The 15,973-nt window shown below is 46.5% G+C and overlaps 1 protein-coding gene across 3 annotated transcripts in view; it reads right to left on the bottom strand.

The window, feature by feature from the left end:
* SHROOM3 (shroom family member 3) overlaps positions 1-13,417 on the bottom strand; it is a 69,567-nt gene extending 56,150 nt beyond the window's left edge. For 2 of the 3 annotated variants that reach the window (XM_040064011.2, XM_058420598.1), the window contains exon 1: positions 13,298-13,417. The gene's annotated coding sequence lies outside the window, so the exon portion shown is untranslated. The remainder of the gene's footprint in view (positions 1-13,297) is intronic. The other variant, XM_040064012.2, reaches the window with a different exon arrangement.
* Between the last annotated feature and the right edge of the window lie 2,556 nt (positions 13,418-15,973).

The raw sequence follows: 15,973 nt of genomic DNA, 5'->3' as shown, positions 1-15,973 counted from the left end.
TCAAGGAAAATCTCCCTCTAATTCACCTTTGTTTCTGTTAGAGCCAAAAAGGATTTAAGGACAATGTCAGGTGAAAGATCTGCAGGGAGTTAAAGCCCTACTGACAGCCTGACTTTAATCTCCAGTGGTGCAGGATATGTTTGGGTCTTTGCTCTGGAGCTCAGGCTATTCCAGCCACATCCCAGGAGCTGTACTCCACCCCATTTGCTCAGGCGGTTTCCTCTACTGGGGTCACAGGAATGTGACTGAGAATAAATCAATCAGCTAGAGAGAAACTTCTCTTTACATTTCTACGGCCTGATGGAGTTTAAGCACAGGATTTAAAGCAGCTCACTCTGTTGTTCCTGTGCCCTCTGGCACGCCACATTGAAGGCAGGAGCCAAGTTTTATAGCACAAACAAAGCAGGTTGCTAAACAATTGAGTTGACAAACTGGTTGGAAAGACTGTGCTTCCAATCTGGCAAAGAGGCAAAAGCTGGTCCCTTGACCTCAGGAAAAAAATCCTGCCCCTTATTTTAGGGAACAGATGTCCCCACCACCCTCTTGTCCTGTACTTGTGTCAGGTGATAAAGGCAGGTGATCAGAACTGTTAGAGATCAGGCCCCGATCAGGAATCCTGCTTGACCTAGCCTTAAAACATAGAGACTAGCAGTCAAGCCAAGGCATTTGGTTGTTTTTAGCGTTTTTTTAATGCTGGGATGAAACGTAGGGACAGTTCCCAAATATCCTCTTTCCAGTCTCTACCCCATTCCTCACCCTTATGATGGAAGAAGGAACTAGCAAAATATTGGGTATCTGCCTAAAGGCAAAGAACTAGCAGAAGAGCTCAGGAACTGGGAAGAGCAAGCAGCACAGCTGCACATCTTCACAGTGAAATCTTCCTAAAGGCAACCAGTGTATTCCTTTCCTGGAAAACTGTTGCAAACTTTACCCATTCCTGCCTCATGGAAGCATCACCACATACCACCTCCCTTCAGCACAAACTGTGATTGCCAGCAAGCAGTCCCAGCAGCAGCTATAACACTGCACTCTTCACTTCCCTGGAGGGAAGCAGGAATGGCAGTGACACTGAAAAATAAAAGTCTTCTCAACAAGCAAATTTGATCCATAGTGAATCCAGCTTGGAACGCTAGCCCCTAAGAGCAAAGGTTGGTACAGAACGTGAAATGCGACAGCATGAACTCCAAACTGGCAGATTTAAGCCAGTCATTTTCATTAAAAAGATAAGATCCTTCAGAATTCTTAGGCAGCTTATGGTAACTAGGAACCCTTATTCATTCTTTAAAAAAGCCATTTGTTACAAACTCCCATTCACCCCCCCCACACAGAGGGGTGAGTCAGATGAAAGATGCCTGCCTGTTAAGCTCTGGGACAGAAAATATGTTAATGACTTTGAAATTAAAGCAAGACCCTCTTACATACACCTTAACTATGAAAAAACAACACTCAGCTCTTAGGCCTTTTCTTTAGCAAAGATGAAGCACAACTCTGGTGCCACCCTGGAGGTGAGAGGCAGAGCTGGGAGTGCAAAGGGATCTCCCATGTCAGGACTACTGCAGAAGAAGGCTGCAAGCATCAGTGACACCACCTCTGACCAGCACAGAACTGGAGCTACTGGTGTTTGTCACCCACCAGCAGACTTTGCAAAATGTCAGTTTTCAGAACAGGTCTCACACGAAATGTCACTAATAAAATAAATGTTCCCAGGCAATACACTCTGTTAGCAGTAAACAGTGACTTGCTGAATCAGCCCTGAAGATTCCCGTAATGCCCTCCAGGCTGATGCTGACTGCCTGATGCCATACCTGGAGATTCCTGCTGTCTGAGGGCCTGGCTCGGATTTTGCTCTGCTTTTTATGGCAGCAAGTACTGCTGGTTCCTAACCCACTGGTCTGTACGAGATACAACCACGAAGATAACAATGACCAGAGTCTTGATTCCTGCATCCAAGCATGCCTCTCTGCAGGGCATCGCTCACTTACTTGTAAAATGTTTGGTCTTAATCCTCTCACTCCAGCACTGCAGGACTAGACCTGATCCAAAGCACCCACTGGACAGGAACCAGCTCCTGAAGTTAACCAAGCCTTTTCTAAAAAGGTTTAGGACATTGCAAAGGAGTTGCTCCAGCCTGCCACCTGCTAAAACCAAAATGCGGGCTTGGTCATTAGCGCCAAGTACAGCTGACACTGCTGGACCAGTGTCCATTATCTGACTGCCCAGCCCTCAGAGGCTCTGACAAAACTGGGACAAAGAACAAAGCACCTTTCACCCCAGAGCATGTTGTGGGTCACAAGGTCGTAAGACACAGCTCAAATTAACATTTTGTCTGCTGCAAAAAAGTTCCAGGCCCTGGAAAATGGTGCTCTGCCCATCTCCCAGATCAGGGCTGGGAAGAATAAACAGGAGTGTGGGCAGGGCACGGCAGGCAGCTCAGGCCTGCAAGCTTTACTCACTCAAGCAATCCTTACTGTCTGATTAGTCCCACTGCAGCCATGAGGGAGGGGGTGTCCGTGTAATCCTGCAGAAGGAGGAGAAGAGCCCTCAGCCATGGAAACTGTGCTGAGACATGCATGGGGGCATTTTATCAGCCACTTCTCCTGTTGGGATTTTGCCGCATTTCCCAGTCCATCTCTTTATTTTTCCTTTCTTTTCCTCCACTGTTTGATCTTGTCAGTGAGGCAAAAGCCTTTGGAAAGGTTTCCTGATGGCCCATCACAGGCTGGATGTGCTGTGTAGCAATGCTGTTAGAGAACCATTTCGGTTGGGAAAGACCTCCAAGATCATAAAGTCCAATCTTTGCCTGATCACCCCCTTGTCAACTAATCCACAGCACATCCAGGGCTGGGTGTCACATCCAGCTGCTTCTTGAACACTTCAGGGATGGTGACTCCTGTTGGGGAGCAATTTCTACAGACTCCACTACGTCCCTGGGTGGCCCATTTCAATGCTTGACAACCCTTTCAGTGAAGAAATTCTTCCTGATGCCCAGGCTCTGGCTGTTCAGTTCTCTTCAAGCTGCACCACCATTTACAGGGTCAGTCCAGCACTTCCTGCTGCCCTCCTAAACAGCACAGGGAGAGGAAGAGGCTCGTCCTTCCCTACTTCCATCGACAGAGCTGTCTGAGCTGCAACTCACTTTTCGTGACTTGCTGGCCTTGTGTATGTAAAGTACAAAATGAACAAAATATCCCAAGAGACAAAGGGCAGTTTGCAAAGCAAAACCCAACTCCACATTGTTCCTCACTGGTTTTGCCCCAGCACAGCTCCCTTTCAGTTTACTCTGAAGCAGTACACGTGCCCACACCCATTCCCACACACCAGGAGCTGTAAAAGAGCTTCCAGCCCCTTGGCTTATGATTTATCTTCAACTGCAAAGAAAGATATAAAGGAAGGCACAAAGCTGAGTTTCTCTGAGTTCTTCTCTGCAGCAGAACTGTTTTATAGTACCTCCTTTATGGTTCTTTGTCATGTTTTCTTTATTCCTGGGGAACCCTGTGGGCACTGCACTTAGAAGTGCTGCAGAATCCTCAGGGACAGCAAAATGCTGGAATTAAAAGTGATTTCCAGCAGAGATCTCGAGTTAAGCAGCAAAACCTTCAGCTAAGGGCCTAGTGGGATGACAGGAGCAGACCAATGTCCTACATATTCTCACACTTAGGGAGCACTACAGGCACCTTGGGGTCTCTATTATCCATACTTTCAGAGGCACTGGAATTATGATCCACATTTGAAGTGCTCACGATGGCAGCCCCACAGCAAAGAGAGAATAACCACTCAGTCACCGAGGCAGAGGTGAAGCAGGAACATGAAGGAATACTCTGGGCCTGTGAGCGGAGCCCCATCTTCCAAGCCCTGGATGGGAGGGAGAATGATGAAGAATCTGTTCCTCTTTTTAGCTACCAAAGGCTCATTCTTGGGTGACTGCAGCTGAAGAAGGCAATATTTTCTTTTCTAAGAAGCAGTTCTCACCATCTACTTAGCAGGAAAATCTGAGCTGCAGTTACAGCAAGCAGAAGTACAAAGACATTCCTCTGAAAATTAGAGAGAAAGACCTTGTATTTTTCTTTTAATTGCCTTTTCATACCTTCAGCGGTGCAGTGTATTTTGCAAAGTGCACCACACGTGGCAATTAAGCCTCACAACATCCCTCACCTTAGGAAGGGCTGTTGCACATACTGCCTGGACACAGAAATGGAAATACACAGCAGTTAACATCTTGCCTCTCATCCCACAGTGAGTGAGTATGTGACACAGGCAGAAATGAAACCCTGGCATCTTGGCCCTCTAATAGCTGCACACCTACTAATCAGGCTTTACACACGTAACTACAGGCCTTTAGTTTAATGTTGTCTACGAGGAAAGAAGTATACTGCTGATTTTTTAACAGCAGATATTAATTATCCTTTCCTTAATTTTCCACAGGGAATAAACAGTGAGGAATACTATTAGCTGCCTTACCTCCAAATTTAAATGTTGAGTGCTGACAGTTTGTATTTTTCTTTGCCCCTAAACATTCCCCTGAAGGGCTGCTGTGTCTCTGCAGAGCACGAGGTACTCCCACACACTAACGCTGTACACAAGGCTTATTGAAGGGCTACATTTTAGACACACCAAAATGCCTTTTGTCCTCCACAGTGCAGAACTGGACTGAGAAATGATGATAGCTTGGCTCTGGATAGATGGATCAGGATAGATGCTTCCCCTCAGCCACTCACTCAGGCTAGGCTTTACCTTCACTCCCTGCCATAAAAGGTAGCACAGACCTTCAAACAGTCCAGGGAATTCTACCCTTTCTGCACAGACATGACCACCTCTCCTGCCTGATAAACTGCCACCTCATGTCAGATTCTGCTTATGTCTAATAAATACGCAGGGCTGAAGTCGCTAGGATTCATTTCTGGAGGGGTGAGATCACTCAGTACCTTGATTCCACGCCCGGAGCAAACATCATGTCCTTGATGACATCATGAAGCTTGCGCCTTTAAAAGATTTCTTAAGAGCAGCAGGAAAAAGAAATGCCTGAGAGGTTTCAAAAACTCATGTCTGAAGGTTTAATGTGTTGATTTATGGCTCTGGGTCTCTCCCACTGAGGCTCTAAGTAAATGTTCAGTTAGGATTTTGTGAAGAACTGGTGATTGTTTCCTGCTTTGTCAGCTTTACTGAACGGAGCCACCACTGTTCCCCTTCCAGAAACAAGGCCTCTCTGATAAGAATAACTTGAAAAACAAGAGCAGTTCAAATTCCAATAACAGTATCTCATCTTTAAGCCCAAACTCCTTTTCATTACACCATTTTAAAAAGTCTACGCCAGACAAGGAAGACCGAGCTAAAAAACACGGAATAAAAGTGTTTGAATCCTGAATGAAACACAAATGTGCTATATTCACACTTCGTCAGGGAGAAGGTCACTTTTGACCCGGCAATGTCCAGGAAGAACAAGGCAGGGGGGTGCTCTCAGGTGATGACCATAAGGACCTTCTGAGGATTTACCATGTGGAAGTGGCAAAATGCCTTGTGCTCGCTACAAGTTCACAGCTCTGTTTCCACAATGTGGTTACATGTGAGCTGTGAATAAAATTTTTTCAGCTCTCAGCTGGGCACAATGCATGGGAGGAACATCCCAGGATGGGGCATTCATAGTAAAGCAAAGGACAAGTGAGCCCGAGTTTTACCAGGTTAAAGGGAGGGCTGGGAAATGTCCCAACCAAGCCTGTGTGGATTTTGCTCAAGATCTTCTCACACTAAAGCTGTTTTTTGAAATGTCACAGGGAACCTCAAGCATCCTGGAATTTACCAGCATCATCCAAGAGGCACTTAGATGTGTAAATAAAGTAGCTGTGCACTTAGTCCTGGCTCCCAGCATGTAACCTGTGTGTAGGAACAAACGTCGTAAGCTCCGATAAGGACATGGGCTGGTTACACAAAGGTGAGTGGCCCCACAGACGTGCACTATGAGCCACGGGAACTTTACATGGTTTAAGGGCACTACTCAGTTTTACGACTGTATAACCCAAGCCTAAAGCAATCCAAATCTGTCATAATCCAAGGAGATTTGGGTTGGATACACTGGGTACATGCATGCATCTTTGGAGGACACCACATGTTGACTCTTAAGAATTCCTGCCTGGAATGTGTCACGTTTAGTGCTCATCGTGCTGAGATGACCAGGCCAAGATGTGGCCTCTAAAACCCAGACACGAAATTAAGCAAGTGCTCCTCTATGAATGCCTGAAGAAGCTGCATATCCCAACCAATTCAGGAAAACCACAGCTGAAGTGATGCCAACAGAGCATTTGAAATACAAAAAGATAAATAACCTGAAGGACGAGAGACCACAGGTAAAAGAGGTGTGAAAAAGGCATGGGAAAAGGTACAGAGCAAGCTGGTGAGCTGTTGTTAACCCTTCCAAAGAGAAATTACTCTAACTAAATTATTTTTTAAAACCCACATATTTTTCTCTGATGCCCAAATATCCTAGAACAAAAAATGACACTTGGGCTTTCTTGGCTGTACTTGAAAGGCCCCACCACACAACTCTCTTCGAGGTGCTCCAGGGGAACTGGAAAAGCAGCAAAGAAATGGCAACATGAAATCAAAAGCTGAGAATTATTCACACTAAATTGTCTCCCCTCAGTTGTCACTCCCAACCTCCTGCTCCAGCAAAGCCGAGTCAAAAACTGCCCTGGAAACAAACCCCTCCTTTTGTTCTCTAAAGACTAGAAGTCTTTTTATATTTAAATGAAAATCTGTCAAACTAATTATGTGAATATGTAATGGTCTCATTTTGTACTCATTAGAGAACATGGTAATGGCCATAAATTCCTCTGTGTATGTGTGAACATGAATGTCTGGTAATGTCTCATAACCTTCAGGCTGGACCACGGCTTTTGTCTCCGAGTTAGACCTCTTGAGACAAACAAAAGGCCCAGTATTGCTTAAATTAGATGCAAAGTGCTGTGTTACAGCAATATGATAAGCATGATTCTTGTGCACACAAACAGCCCAGGGGAGCGCAGGGACAGTTCCCACCGTGACAGAGACGTGGCCCCCATGTCGGTCGGTGACGTCGGGCATTGTCCTGGGCCATGTACGATTTTCTGCTTCAGGATAAATAGGCAGTACAGCTGTTGCCGTGGATTGCTCTGAATGTCCCATCATGAGAACTTCGATGGGATGTGCCATTCCTGGCATTTTTTTGGTGCTTTTGCTATCCAGAGATAAAGAGAAGAAATAAATATGGACAAGCAGCACCAAAATAAATGTGTATGCATTATATCTCATTTATAATTCACATTCTTCTTTCGCTCATTTCTGTTTATTCTCACATAGTGATGATGGATAACTTTTGAAATAAAACTGGGTTGGCATTAATATGGATCCCAGTCTGAATTAAACAGATGCAAGGAAAAAAATCAGCATCAAAGACAGCAATGTTGGAGCTAAGGCAGAAAACACTGAAGAACTTCGACCATTCCAGAGATGTGTTGCAGTGCAGGAACATTACCAACAGCAGCAGCATTTTATAGGGGGAAGTGGGCTCCTGGGCAGGATGAGCCAGAAGACACAGACTGTCTCAGCAGACTCAAGCCTGCATTTCCTGGTTTTGTTTTAAAATGTTATTCTGAATGGTACAAAGAACAAAACTTGTGATAAACACTGAAGAGAAAGAATGAGATTGAACCTTAACAGCCCTCAGGCATCTACAGCCTTCCTTTGCTGATCTCACTGTCCAAACCCAAAACAACCAACTCAGCTTCTTTCCCTTCCAGCTGGGGGATTGTGGGAGCATCCGTGCCTGGATCAAGGATCTTATTCTACATTACAAGAGCTTTCAAGTAGAGAATATAGCAAAGATAGAACGTGCTGCCAAGGTACAGTTAAACTGAGCCAGAGTTTGTGACTGCTCAGTGCAGCCCAGAACATCCCTCCACAGCTGGCTCTTGCTCTTCGCTTTTTCCAGCCAAAAAACCGCAACTGCCTCGCACCTGTAGTTCAGGCTGGCAGCTCACAGTCCCCTGTCCCTGTCAGGTGTGCAAGAGTTCCTGAGGAGGGAGAAGAAGCTGAAGAGAAAGGGAGCACTGTAGAACCCATAAGAATACCCATACTGGCTCAGTGAAGAACTAAACATGACTAAAGACACCGCGCGCTTAATTTTAATTGCTGTTTTCCTGACCCCACACCCCATGAGTTTTTGGGGGTCATTTACTGGGAAGGACAGCTGCAAAGAGCATGGCTATGACTGAGTAGGCTCCTGATTAAAGCCCAAATCTCCGGTTGCAGCAGCACTGCCGTTTTCCCTGAATGAGATCAAAAGTAAGAGATAAAACATATGAAGAGGTGAAAGGCTAATGGCTCCTGAAAATAGTTTGGTGGTGATAGGACTGAGATTATTTCTTCGAACAACATTTCTCTCATTAAAAGCAGGTAGGTATCAGATTTTAATGACTTGTTTTTTCCCATCTGGGTAGGGCCAGAAAGACTTTACTCCCCTGTTCTCCACAGCCGTCTTTCAGAAGAAATGCTTTACCTGCCTTCTTATCATGGTTAAATGATACTCATGCTTGAAAGCAGGATTTCTATCCTTCCCTACAAACTTAGGCAAATATACCTGGTTCTCAGAGAGCTGACAGGAAGGCAAATCCCCTACTGCAAACTGACAGCTGTCAAGTGATAATAAATACCTGTAACAGGGAGACTTTTATCCCTCCTCCCTGTACATATCAGCTTTCACTGAAATTGTACCCTGCTCCCTGTGATCAAGCCACTGTAGCTGTGTGCCCAGCTTCAAACACAGCCCTGAGCACTGGGGGGAAAAAACCTACTGTGTTTCCTCCCCTCTCCTCTTCATGACATCACTTTGCAAGGGGCATGAAACTGCCAGTTCCGTGATTCCCTCTTGTCCATGGGGGCTTCTCTGCAAATTTTGGTATTTATTGCATGCTGTTAGGCATTGAAATAAAATACTAGAAGAATACTAAAGAAACCAATATACTGTTTGGGAATGTTAAATACTCCTAGCTTCTGAATGTCTCACGTCAAACATCTTGAAATGCTCATGTAAATTTACAACTTACAAGTACTCATCTTAAGGGAATTAAAATACTTAAAACCAATCCACTTTGCTGAGTCACAGCGAGAGGTTGAGCAATTTGTAGGAATGAGGCCTCAGTTGCTTGACAGCAGGAAAAAAAGGTTAAGGTGTGAGGAGAAGAGAAATCTGCATTTCAGAAGGGAATTTCCAGGGGAAAGGAAGGAGTAAAACCATTGAGACAGATTGACAGTCTGTTCCTGCCCCTGATGACAGAATAAAGGCTCTTTCAGAACTAACCCTTCCCCATGGCGCGCCGCCTCACACTGGTGAACAGGAGAGTCCCTATATGGCAAAATCTTCCCTGGAATAAAAGTTGGCATCTCTCAATACCACCAGCAACACTGAGCTACCTGTAACCTCAGAGAATCTGGTCCCACCACTCCATGATGCAGCAAAACCCCTCAGCCACAACAGAAGAGCTGTAGGGCCAGAAGAAAATGATGGGCACAACAAATCAGTACACTGGGATTATTTACATCAGTTATAACTTTGGTATTTGTAATAATAAGGCAGAAGTGATGTCTCTTTTATTGGGGACACTCAAGTGGTTGCACATCCACTTTACTGACCTCATGGCAAATACTGGTTCACACTTGATTGGAACAGAACAAGATTTTGGCCATTAACAATAATTTACACAAATGGGTTCATGTCGCAGCGCAGAATGAAAACACCTCCCCAAACCAAACACAAGTTGAGCTCTAAAAGGTCCTTTCTCCTTCAGCACCTATCACTCTGGAGCAGGAATCCCAGCCCCGTTCCCGCCTAATTCATGAATGTGCACATGCGGGAGCGGGAAATAGAGCCGGGATGAATTTCTTTACCAAAGGAAAAAAAAAAAAAAAAAAAAAAAAAGGCAGCAGCCCCATTCCTGAGCCGCTGTTGCTATGGGCCCGCGGGGCTCACAACAGATGGCAGGAGAGCCATCCCTGCGCCCGGCTCTGAAGCTGTCCACTCAAGCATGCCATTCGCATTCCCCACATTCCGCCGGGACGTGGCCCCGGCGCAGGGCGGCCGGTCCCCTCCCCGGGACACCGCGCCGCCCTCTCCTCTCCTCTCCCCGAGGTGCCCGCGTCGAGCCGCGGGGACGGGATGTGAGGAGCAGCGGGACGACAAATCCTGTCGGCATACAGGATTTCGGTACTTTCTCCTCTGAGAGTTTCACTGGCTGGCAGAATGTGGTTTGCTAACCGGAGGCTCAGTCCTGGACATTGTCTGTTTCTGCGTCCTTGTAATGGTCTGATTGGGAGTGAGAAGACAGCACCGAAGGGCCTGATCCAGACAGTGATGCTGGGCTGTCAATCTTCCTGCTCCCTAGGAAGAAGCAGCAGCCCTCAGGATAAAGGCTCGAGGTGGGGAAGGCTGGACCCAGGCAGAGACATCTCTGCTGCAAAGACATCATCACATCCTAAACACTTGAGGCGAACACAGTTCAGAGCCAAGGCCACGGCCAAAAAGGATTCACTGTCCAACAGGTGTTACAGACAGCTGAAAAGAGAGAGAAAGCGAGCAGGGAGAAACCGATGTAAAGATGGAGTAAGAGAAGTGGCAGATGGGGAAAAGCATCATATAAGCATCAGAGATGTCCAGGTGTATAGAAAAGGGACAACAAATGCAGCAGTCAAAGACTTCAGGTACAGGATTCTGCCTTGCTCCAGCATCTAGGCTGCAGTAGGGCAAGATTACCTGCAAGAGCCCCCAAAGTACGCAAAACCTTGTTGAGGGTTGAACTCCTCATTCCCGGGGAGTTCATGGTCCCAGACTTCCTCTTTTGTGCCCTGCAAATCCTGCCTGGGAACCGAAGCGTGCCTCTGACTCCCAGCAAAGCTCTCCCAGCTCCCAGGGCATAGCCAAGCTAAGGAAAATCCACCCTCACTCCCGATGGACACTTAATGGTAGCGTTCTGGTCTCCTACACCCAAACAACAGCCGGGCTGGCTCCGCAGTGAGGAATTTGAACGCGATTTGCCTGTCGCTTGCTGATCACACAGAACGGGGCTCTTTGGGGCTAATTTGCATTTGGCTGCTGGAGTCACTGGGTTTTCCTTTTTCTGGGGGGTGTAACAGCAAGGATGATGGAGACAAAGGGGCAGATGCTGTGGGCTGGCCGTGTGCAGCTGGCCATCGCATTGTGCGGAGCTGCAGGGCTGCTCCCAGGCAGCCTGGGAAATGTGCTCCCTGCTCCCAGGCAGGCTCAGCCCAAATCCAGCACCATTCTCCTTCAGGGATGGGACTCGCCTGACCCTCCTAAATGCCGTCCTCCCAAAGCACGAGGAGGATAACGTTATTTTCTAGTTTCTTTTCTTTCCAATGCAGATATGGAGCAAGCCTTAAGTTGGAGGAAAGAATCTGACTTTTGTTAAAAGTCATTTGGGTGGCTGCACGTGCAGTCTTTTCTGTGCAAGCATGCAGGAAATTTTCCCTCCCTCTCACACACACAATGGTTTAGATTTGGTATTTACAAGCTTGAGTTGAAAATAAAGGAGGAATGAAGTTTCCAGGTGGCTCTTTCTTTCTTTAATCTTTCCTATGTTTCTCCCTCCCTGTCTTTTCTATCAGTCTTTAATCAAATTCCTGCTGTTACTTTTATTGAACAAAGGAGATGCTGGCACAGACCTGAAGTGCTTCTGTACATGGGTTGCCCTCTAACAGCCAAGTTGCTGCGATTTATTACTAAATGGTCCCTGCAGGCTGTAATTTATGAAAGGCAGAAAGAAACATCCATGCTTTGGCAATTGAGGTAAATGCTAATATCTGCTAATTCTTCAGCCACTTGGGTTTCTATGAGATATTGCCTTTAGCCCTTTGAAGGCATCCAAAAGACTTCTCTTTAACACAATATAAAGCACAGGGAAAACGGTAGCATCAGCCCGAGATGAATTTTTTCAATTTGCTTGAAGGAGGTGACCACCAAATCTCTCTAATTCAGGCATCTCTTCAAATTTCAGATGGGAGGTTCCTCTCATTGCTCACCCCTGTAGGCATCAGGCCAGGTGGTAGGGTGAAGGGACCTGTGCTGTAAAACCACCTCTTCTTTCATGCTCTGGATCCTTGTCAGCTCTGCTGCCTCAGAAATCGTTGGGAATACTCCCATGCCCACTAGTTCTGCCCCAGCATTCCACTAGCACCACTACAACTTGCTTTGACCTGCACTGCCAACTTTCCCTAAGCACACTGGATCACCATAGTTTAGAAGAAAAACCATTTACAATTTCCCTTGAAGTGCACAGCCAAAGCTTTGGCCCATAGTCAAAGATAAAACGACCCCAAACAAACTTCAAATTAAAAATATCCAAATAGCAATGAAGCAGCTAATGAGTTTAAAGATTAGTTAACGGGTTTACTAAAGGAGTTCATGTGTCAGAAAATAATCAAAATCAAAGTTCAATGAACTTAGTTTTATGATTCATCACCAATCTAGAAGGGCGTATAGGTGTGCGTACAATATACGACAGGTCTTCACGGACTGCAAATTTGTGCAGGCCCAACTGGAGCTACAGTGATTGCCAGCACTGGAGCTGCACTAATCGCCATCTCTCACGAACCAGTCACTTTCACAATCTCTCTGCTCCCTGCAATGTTGCCATATTGTTCAAACAAGAGCATATTCCAGATTGTGGGGCTGGTCCATCTCTGTTGCACAGTGACGTAAAGCGTTGGCCTGGTTTGACACCCACTTTAAATGACTCCCAACTTATAAAAGGTGAAGGCCAGAAGGAGTGCCACGAATTTGAGCATGGATTCTTCCAGACTATAAAACTGTAAAATGCGTCCTACAAATCAGGCATGAGTCAGGTCCCCTGCTCAGCGACCCAAGTGCACGGCATTAATATTACCCTCGGACATCGAGGGTGGGGATGACCCTAAACGTGCTGCTCAGCTCTGGAGGCTCTCCCAAGTTCACCTCTCCTGTGTGCTTCTGGCACTTTTCTAGCCTGAAGTCTGAGAGACTTGCCTAATTAGAATTGCCCAACAGCCTCCCAGTGACAGACCCAGAGCGGCGGCGCAGCAGCCGAAAAATGCCCCCCGGCACTGCACGAACACTCATTCGCTCTGAAGTTTACGATGCTCGTGACGTTCAGGACCGAGAGAGCCCTTCAGACTCCCGCCCTCCGCTCTCCCCAGCCCCGCGGCGCGGTGCAGCCGCCGCCCCCGGCACGCCGCCGCGCCTGGCCGGCTCAGCCGTGGCCGGCGAGAGGCCGCTTACCTTTGGAGCCCGCAGAGCCGGGCTCAGGTATTCCCATCCTCGCAGCGCAGGGGGCTGCCCCAGGGGAGCGCGGTGCCTCGCAGCGCGGAGCCGCGGCGCACGGCCGCTGCGATAACGAGCCGCAGATACAGGTGCTACGCAGAGAGGCACCTCCGCGCTAATCCCGCAGTAAAAAGCAGGAGGTTCGCCCAGCGCAGGCAGCTCAGATTACTGCCCTCCTACCCAGCCGTCGTCAGCGGGCCTGACAGACAGGAGCGGAGACCGTGAGGAAAGGGGGAATGTGCTGAGTGAAAGTGCCAGTCGGCTGTGCCCCGGCTCCCCGCAGATTTGGGCTTGGCCCCTCTTAGAATTAACACTGGGGATTTGCGGGGAGAGGGGAGAAAAGAAACCATATCCAAGAAAAAAGAGTTTTCAGCCAGCCAGGAATGACCTATTGTTTCTCTCAAAGTTGACCCCTCAAATTGCAATTGAAAAATGTAATTGGGAGTAAGGGTGGGGGACAAGAACGATGGAGGAGAGGTGTAGCAGGGATGTTGGTCCCTGTTGCTCGCTGGCCCCTAAATTGCAGCTCAGCAATCGACTGCAGGGCTGAAAAAGATGCCACAGGAGACAGCTGCGGACACTGGATGAAGACCATGGAAACAGTCCCAGAAAAGCACATGGTCCTCAATCCACTGGGCCCATCCTGCTACAGAGGAAGTCTGCCTAATGTAACTAAGGAGATTCAGGTGCTCTGTACCCAGCCAGGCTGCCTTAGCATCCAAGAGAAAGCTGAAAACATACATTAAATATATTCAAATAATATGTTTTTCCTACCAGGAACAAAATGGTTCGTTTCAGGCCAAACAGAACCCACAATTGCATTTCCATGTAACCCTAAATAGTTCACTTTTCCAGCCCGGCTGTAAAATCAAAACATTCACAATCTCACCCATACTTTTCACCACATTATCTCTACTCAAATGTTCCATTTATTTCCAGTAAAGGGAATACATCATCCTCTTCTATGCAGTTACCTTCTTGAATGCCTCCACTCACCCCCTGACATTTCACCTGACAATAGTAATCATTTTTAAAAGCCTGGTAAACACAAAAGCCTAAGTGGTAACTCTGAGCTAACAGTCTCTTTTCAGCTCTCAAAACATGTATTTTTAACCACTATTTCTGATTTTCATTTCCTTATGCATTCTCAATAGGACCAAAAAAAAGTTATAGTTTATTATGAAGTATAACCTAGCTCAAAAAGTTTTACATACATGCACTGAAGTTCAGCCCTGCCTCCCTTTTAATGCCAAAATCAGGCAGGAAGCTGAAGAAAGGAGGATTGGGGGAAAAAAAAAAAAAAAAAAGCTCTATATACTTTGTCCATCTGTGTTTGGGTGAGTTAGGCTGCTCTGTGCTACACACAGGAAGAGTTGTGCATATAAAAGACCATTTGATACTGTCTGTGCAGTGTCTGCTCTTCATTGTTCTTTTGCCTGAGATATTCCATGTATCCAGCCATAAGGGAGAAACAATACCAAGGGATTTGGATGACCTGTACAAGCCCATTCATAAAAAACATAAAGGAGTTACAGTCATCGCTACACCCTAACATCTGTTTTGCTGAAGTAAATCCAGGCAAACACAATTTATATCAGTAGGATTACATCAGTGTTCATTAACCTCTCCTGACCCCACCTCCCCTTCGGAGGAAACCTTGGACCAAGCAGGAAAAGCAAGGTAAAGATTTTGTGAAATGATTTTATATTAGTAGCTGAGCAACTAAATATTTAACCTGGCTGTGGCTGTGTACACATATACATCTGTCCACATCAATGCCACCCAACCAAGAAACCCCTGATAAATCTATATTTATAGTTAGCTCCCGGCATTAAAGCCATGCAACTGCAGCTCCTTACAGCAGGGATGATGAAATGCAGCTATTCTCAGCTTCCCCTGCAGCTGCCCAGGAAAGGTGTCACCCTGCACCCCTCTGCACCTGCACAGGTAACCAGAACCCCTCTCCAGTCCAAGTATTTGCCCTGTGGACTAAAGGTGACCCCCAGACACCATCACAGATAGTGAACGATGCACGGAGTGCTGGAAGAACACTTGTGCTTGTTTGTCTGAGTTTTCATACTATTGTGATCTGATCCCACTCCAACCTAATCCTTGGGAAATTCCAAAAGAAGGAGATTCACACTGTAAAAAGCAGAGATTGCTGAGCTTTTCCAGAGTCATTTGCTAACAAATCCAGCCCCAGGTTGATTATTGCCTGAAGAAGGCAAACTAATCCACAGGCGCTGGGTGAGAGGAGCAGCTAACTGGAATGGCAGTGGCTGGAAATTCCTGGGTTCCTAATGCAGCTTCAGGTGAGGGGTCAGTCTGTAACATCCCAGAGATGATAACACAACATGGTAGCTGGCATTTCTTTTTTTCCAAGGCATTTGCCCACTGGCCCTATCAGTGACCCAAAAGTTTCTTTTATTCAAAAATTGTATCTAGATCTTCCTCGCATTTATTACTCCCTGTGGTAAATTTCCTAAAAGCCTTTCAGTCCTGAGCTGTAGCTAATTAAATCCTAGACAGTAAAGATTTGCCAATGATTTAAAAATGAAATTCTGTTCACCTCTCAGCTGTCTGTCCCTTCCTAATGAGACAGGAACTACAAACATTTTGATGAATGCATGGAAA

Source organism: Hirundo rustica, chromosome 5 (genome assembly GCF_015227805.2).
Source record: "Hirundo rustica isolate bHirRus1 chromosome 5, bHirRus1.pri.v3, whole genome shotgun sequence".
Taxonomy (NCBI): domain Eukaryota; kingdom Metazoa; phylum Chordata; class Aves; order Passeriformes; family Hirundinidae; genus Hirundo; species Hirundo rustica.
This window is presented reverse-complemented; position numbering and strand designations above follow the sequence as displayed.